At 53.2% G+C, this 6,000-nt stretch overlaps 1 protein-coding gene across 3 annotated transcripts in view; it reads right to left on the reverse strand.

Annotated features, from left to right (window-relative positions):
• Nucleotides 1–5,545, reverse strand: part of PSD2 (pleckstrin and Sec7 domain containing 2) — a 92,157-nt gene extending 86,612 nt beyond the window's left edge. The window contains exon 1 of one of the 3 annotated variants that reach the window (XM_087759989.1): nucleotides 5,411–5,545. The gene's annotated coding sequence lies outside the window, so the exon portion shown is untranslated. The remainder of the gene's footprint in view (nucleotides 1–5,410) is intronic. The other 2 variants (XM_087759991.1, XM_087759990.1) reach the window with 2 other exon arrangements.
• Nucleotides 5,546–6,000: the final 455 nt, after the last annotated feature.

The following is a 6,000-nucleotide window of genomic DNA, read 5'->3' on the forward strand; positions in this document are numbered from 1 at the left end:
GCTCGCAAGGAAGCTTCTCTGGGGAAAATAGTTGCCGCTTCAGCAAACCATCTCCCAGAGCAAAGACCAACAAACTAGAGCAGACAACAACAGAGTCATTAATAAGGCCAAGCCTGGCACCTTCCTGGACCCCCACCACCACTGTGATCAGTGATTTCACCAAGCAAGCACAGAAGAGGCCTCTTCAGCAGAGTTTTGTCTTTGCTGCTTAAAATTCAATAGCTCCACTTTCCAAGTGGGCAGGAAAGAAACAGTTTTTGTACGTTAACAGCCCGCCCCCCCCCGCCCCCGCCATGGCCCTGTCCCCGTCCCCATTTGTATAGAGGAAGCTCTCTGGTTTGAACTTGGCAGACACGCCTCTGGCCTGCAGGGGAAGGACACCAAGGGGCTTGAAGGATGTGTTGGCTTCTTCCTAGCCCTGCTGGATGGGCACTGGTCCTGGCAGAGATGAGTCCCCTTTGAAAGTCCCTCGGCTAGAGGTCAGAGAGATGCATTCAGTGTTCCAGCAACCTGGGTCCCACCAGGGATGCCTGTGAACAGCTCCCAGCTTCCCCCAAGGTGGGCACCCTTGCCAATTCTCCATGTGTTCCTTCATCTCAGGCTCAGGGGCAGAGTCATGTCGCCAGCAGGATCTGTTGCAGGACTGGCCCTCATACGTCCACACAAAGAGAAAACGTGCACGTGGTGAGCAAAGCCATGGCAGCCTTCAGGCAGCATCTCAAGACGATGATGTAAAATCCATTTTTGGGGGACCCTGTGACCTGGAAACAATCGTGGAAGCACTCAGCTGATCCCTCATACAGGAGCTGAATATTATTTGTATAAAATTTTGCTTTAAAACCAAGGCTGGTTGCCCTGTCTCATCTGAAAACTATTTGTTGTCATTTTAGGTCAGAGTTAAGGTTACTAAGAACATAAATGACACATTTTATCTTGCAGACAGCTGAGACTCCTCTTTTGCACAATGAGCACCCAGAATGAGCGGGAGGATATGATAAGTGCCGTGCAAAGTTTCTTTCACCTTAAAACTTTTTTGCAGTTGAGAATCCACAGCTGTAACTTAGCACGCATGTCTGGAAAAAAAGAAGTCCTTGGGCCTTGCTTGTGTAACCCCACCTCATGCCCATGACTTCTATCTCAGCTGCCAACCTGCAACAATGCTGTTGGGTTGGCCAAGCTGTAGAGACCCTGCTTGTCGCCCAGAGAGCTAGGGTCATTTCCCCAGGATGGTCACCTCCATCGGTTTGTTACACTACAGTCTGCCAAAGGCAGAGCCAACTGCTCCCTCTGCACTAGATCATTGATGAACTGGGCACAGACGAGCAGCAGGAAGGGTTGGGGGCTGAAACACTGGGGCTGGAGGAAAACACGCCATTCGCACAGATAAGGTGTCCTTCTGGAGAGCTGGCAGCAGCAAGGGCGGCAGAGAACAGGCAGAGCAAGGGAAGCATTTGCTGTCTCTGACCCCTGAGCACCCTCCTGGCAGCACAGCTTCAAAGGGAGGATATGAAACGTGGGAACAAGTGACCTGGTGTGGGCATAGACATTGCACTCAGCGAGGGACATGCCTGCCTTGCACAGATACGAGGCACCTTTGCTTTCAAATCCTTTCTGACAGCCACCCCGCTCCGTCCCCATGGTCTGCAGCCTCTCCATCCAGCTCTCCCACTACAGCAATTCGTTACATGAGCCTTATCTTAGCCACATGTAATCTCAGTCCTTTGTCTCTCAGGACCTCAGGACAGGGCTTAAAGAACTCCCCAAAGTTAACAAAGCAGGTCCATCCCCTCATTAACTCACGGGGCCTGTCTCCTTTGATTAGGTTGTGCTGACTCTGCTCACACATCACACTTGCTGCTCTAGATGCAGGGACACTGGGGCATTTCCAGCTGGGACACAGACAAAAGGAGGAGATAGCAGAGCTTTGGATACCACCAGAGCAATTCAGGACAAATAATTAGAGGCTTTCATGGCTAATTGGATCTGTATTGTCAATCCAGGACAGGAGATGCCTTAACTCACACTGCCTGCCTGAGATTGCTAAGCAGGCCATAAATAAACTGCAGCACTGGTCCAAAGCTCATAAGTCTTCAGCTTCCACCCTGCATGCTCCCACCCAGCCCTGCTATGGCACAGCCTACCTGGCAGGGGAGGCCAGCTCCCTTGCCTTTTTCCATGACTGCAGCCTTGCAGCCATGCCAGGACACGTGGAGTCCACCTCAGGTGGCTCAGAGACCCTTCAGGCATGCAGACCTCAGCGTGTCACAGTGAGCTTGAACAAGAAGCTACTGTTCTCAAACTAAAGTCAAAGGGTAAACAAACCCTTTAGGTTAGGAAAAGCCAGTGTCAGAGATCAGCATTACTGGGGGCTGACAAAGACAAGGTATTTTCAGAGGAAGGCTTGTGAGTTGGAAGTTGGTTCCCTGCAGTACCTAAGCTTCAACCTGCCTTTTGTTTTCAGTTACACAACAAGGCTCCAGTCCTGTCCCCAACTCACTCTCGGCCCTGAAAGGTCTTCTTTCCTTCTCTGCTCAGACATCTCTTCCGGATCCTGGGAGTGCTGGCGCTTGAAGACAAGACATGCAAACAAGAACAACCACCTTCACATGACTGCCAGCCAGTGCAAGGACATCCAGACCCTTAAAGCAAGCTGGAAGCCTGACCCTTCGCTCTGAGGACCTTCAGCATCTAATCATCTTTAAGGAGGCGGGCTCAAAACCATGCACTATGCCCCCGAGCCCGCACCCTGTCTACAAGGCTGGTTGCTATGCAAGGTCCCAAGTGCTTCCCGCAAGAAACAGAGCAAAGGAAAACGGCTTGTACTGCTTGAGACCACGACCTGCAGATCTTCTACCTCTGCCATGGGAAAGACAGGCACAGGATGCGTAAAAAGGCAAAGTCACAACAAAGGACAGTCCAACACTCTGGGCCAGGCAAAAATAGATTAACCTACTCGAAAGTAGGACAACATCGCTAAGGAGTAGGACATCTGGTCACCACAGCAGGAGGAGCAAATACAGAGGAGGCAGCTTGTCCATGCACACGTCTAACCTGACCGGAGACAGCTAAAGCGCAGCCATGTAGTATGTTCAGGCAAGCAGCTGGGACGAGCAGTCCCCAATCAAAGCAGATCTGCTCTCCATCTCTCTGAGATGACTGCTAGACTTGCTGCTGACAGTCAGTCTGCCTGTCTACCAGAGGCAATATCCTGCCCCCAGGAGCCTGTGGGATATGCATGCCCAAACCTAACAGCTGATCCCTTCTACCTGATCTGATAAACCCAGGGTTTTGCAAGAAACGATCACCAAAAGAGAAAACGTAAGAAGATTCCTGATGTGCCTGACAGGTGAAGTGCCAGAACAAGTTTAATACTTGTAAACTGCTTCGAGGCTCCCTGCTGCCAAGGCCATCCCCTCCACTGGCTCCAGCCCACATACCTCTGCTCGACTTCTTGTACCTCAGCGCCTTTCCCTCAGCCAGGTTTTCATCCTACTAGCAGAGCACTGTTCAGAGAGGACATGATAAAGAAGTGACTAAGGATCATCACTGAGCTTGTATTAGCATCTTCGAAAGCTCCACAGCCCACCAGCCAGCCAGCTGGCTGCAGCTAAGCCAGGCGTGATGGGTCTTTCAAAAAGAAACAAGAAAGTAAATGCTGCAGATAGCATGCTCATCAAAGGAGCCTCGCTGCTGTTTGTAGAGAGGAGTTAACGCCACGCTGCTGACTGGCTGCTCCAGGGCCGAGTTTCCTACCCAGCCTTGGCAGGACAGGCAGTTTTCTTGGCTTAGGACCCTGTGCTGGAACGGAAACCCGGAGCACCAGGCCTCAGGACACCATTCAAAATCTTGTTCCTTGTTGTTGCTGCTCTCAAAGGAGACAGTAGGAAACCATCCAGGTCCCAGGTCCCTCTGCAGAAAGCTTTAAGCCCCTCCAGAGAAAGGTCTCCCTGCCAGGTGTGGTTTGTTTTCTTAAACACAGACTTGCAAAAAGCAGTCTGGGGCAGCCATGAACTTAGGTGTGAACCATGGCAGCCCCCTCAGCAGATCCTAAACTGAGGTGAGGGTTTCTGGTCTAACCTGACAGAATTTTTGCCAGGCAGAAAGAACCAGAAGTACTCACTTTGGGACAATAATTTTTTTACTCCGGCGTGTCTTTCATCCTATGCAAAGGCATTTCTAACTAAGGAATCATCTCAAATCCACAAACAAGAACTTAGTTCTGAAGATGTGACAAACATTTTCTTTTATTTTAATTAAAAAAAAAGATATTTCAGAAAAGCAACCTAATTTGTCAAATATTCTGATACCCTTAAACCTGCCCTCTGTCTCCACCAAAATATGTCAACAAAGAGGTGAAAGCAGATGCACTCAACTCCAATCAACAGGCAAGGTCTGCTTTCCTCCTACGAGCACTACCTAGAGGGACTGACAATGAACTTGAGACTGAAGACATTTAATAGCACTAGAAGACTGCTCCTCATAGCAAGAGCTTCCTGTCCCACAGAGACAGCATCCTATGCCCGAAACTTTGCCAAGAGGCTACTAAATTTGCTTGCCAAGAAGGGCCTGAAACCTTCACAGTGCAATTCTTGTCCATCAGACCAAGGTGACCTGCAAGTCAGCTTGAATGGGGTTGTCCACGTCATACCTTTTTAATACTGCTTCTCAGCCTTCCCTCTATGTTGGGGAATTACAGGAAGCCCAGTGCCTCTTGCCCATGTCCAAGCAAAGGAGCACTGCTTAGAGCCTGGCAGGGATGCTCCTTCTCTGGCTCATGTCTTACACGTCACTGGACAGTGGCTGAAAGGATGTTTCTGCCACCCAGTTGAGCCTGTTCCATTACACAGAAGAAAGCTGGAGAGGCACTGGACAAGGAAGCAGCTGGCCAGGAACCTGAGAGCAAAAAAATCCTCACAGCACACCATCTGCCAGGCCTTAAATCCTCCAAAACACGTTCACCAACTCCTTCCCTGAACAGCCTGAGAAGCATTGCAGCTCTTTGAGATAGCATGACACCACTTGAACACAAGCTTAATCCCCCCATACTCCTTCCCGGAGGCTCTCAGGGAAGGACAGGCACCTTCTAACTCAGTGCTAGTTACTTCATGCAGCACCACTTGTAAGAGGATGGTGTTCCTGGGGGTGGTCGCACCAGCTTGGGGCACTGCTCGACTTGCAGAGGTGTGCATGCAACGCCCTAAGCAGCCTATCCTGCACTCTACAGCCCTGAGGCACCCCATCGCTCCGGCACGGGGGATAACACAGCCCCAGGATGACCCCCATCCCTCCGGCACGGGGGCTGGGGGCTGAACCTCCGCCTCCGAGCCCACGGCTCAACCGGAGGGGCCGTGCCCGCTCCCACTCCCGGAGATGCTCCCCCCCGGAAGGGGAGGGGGGTGCGTGCACTCACCTCGTACCTCCACGCCTTGCTCGCCTCCGCTTCGGTATGCCCGCCGCGCCGGGCGCCGGGCCCCGGGACACGCGTGCGGCCATGGGGAAGCCGCTCCGCTCCGCTCGGTGCATCCCACGGGAGACCGGGACCGGCGTCGGTCCCGGGCGCAGCGCGGCCTCGGGCCACCAGGGGGAGGCAAAGGGCGCGGCGGCGGCCGCCGCCGCCGCGCCCTTTGCCGCCCCCTGGTGGCTCGAGTCCGCGCTGCGCCCGGCTCCGCGGGGTGGGGCGTGGGACAGGGGGATGTGGAGAGCTGGGGGAGTGGGACAAGGTACGGAGGTGTGGGCAGGGAGTGGGGCCCACCCCGCCACCGGCTCTCACACTAGGAATGTGCCCACGGGGACCGCCCTCCACCCCGGGGCACAGCCGCAGCACTGGTCCCCCAGCCTTCCTGAGCCCGTGCTCAGCCCCACCAAGGCTCTCTTGGGGCAGTCTGAGCACCTTCTCAGGGTCTTGTTAGTGGTGGAGGAGTGGTGGAAGAAGACAGGCAGGGTGGTGGGATTTTTGCAAGTCTCTGGTGCAAGCAGGGTCTCCGGAGAGCTCTGCAATCA

This window comes from Nipponia nippon, unplaced genomic scaffold (assembly GCF_047370975.1).
Source record: "Nipponia nippon isolate SJK-2023a ecotype South Korea unplaced genomic scaffold, ASM4737097v1 scaffold_21, whole genome shotgun sequence".
NCBI lineage: Eukaryota > Metazoa > Chordata > Aves > Pelecaniformes > Threskiornithidae > Nipponia > Nipponia nippon.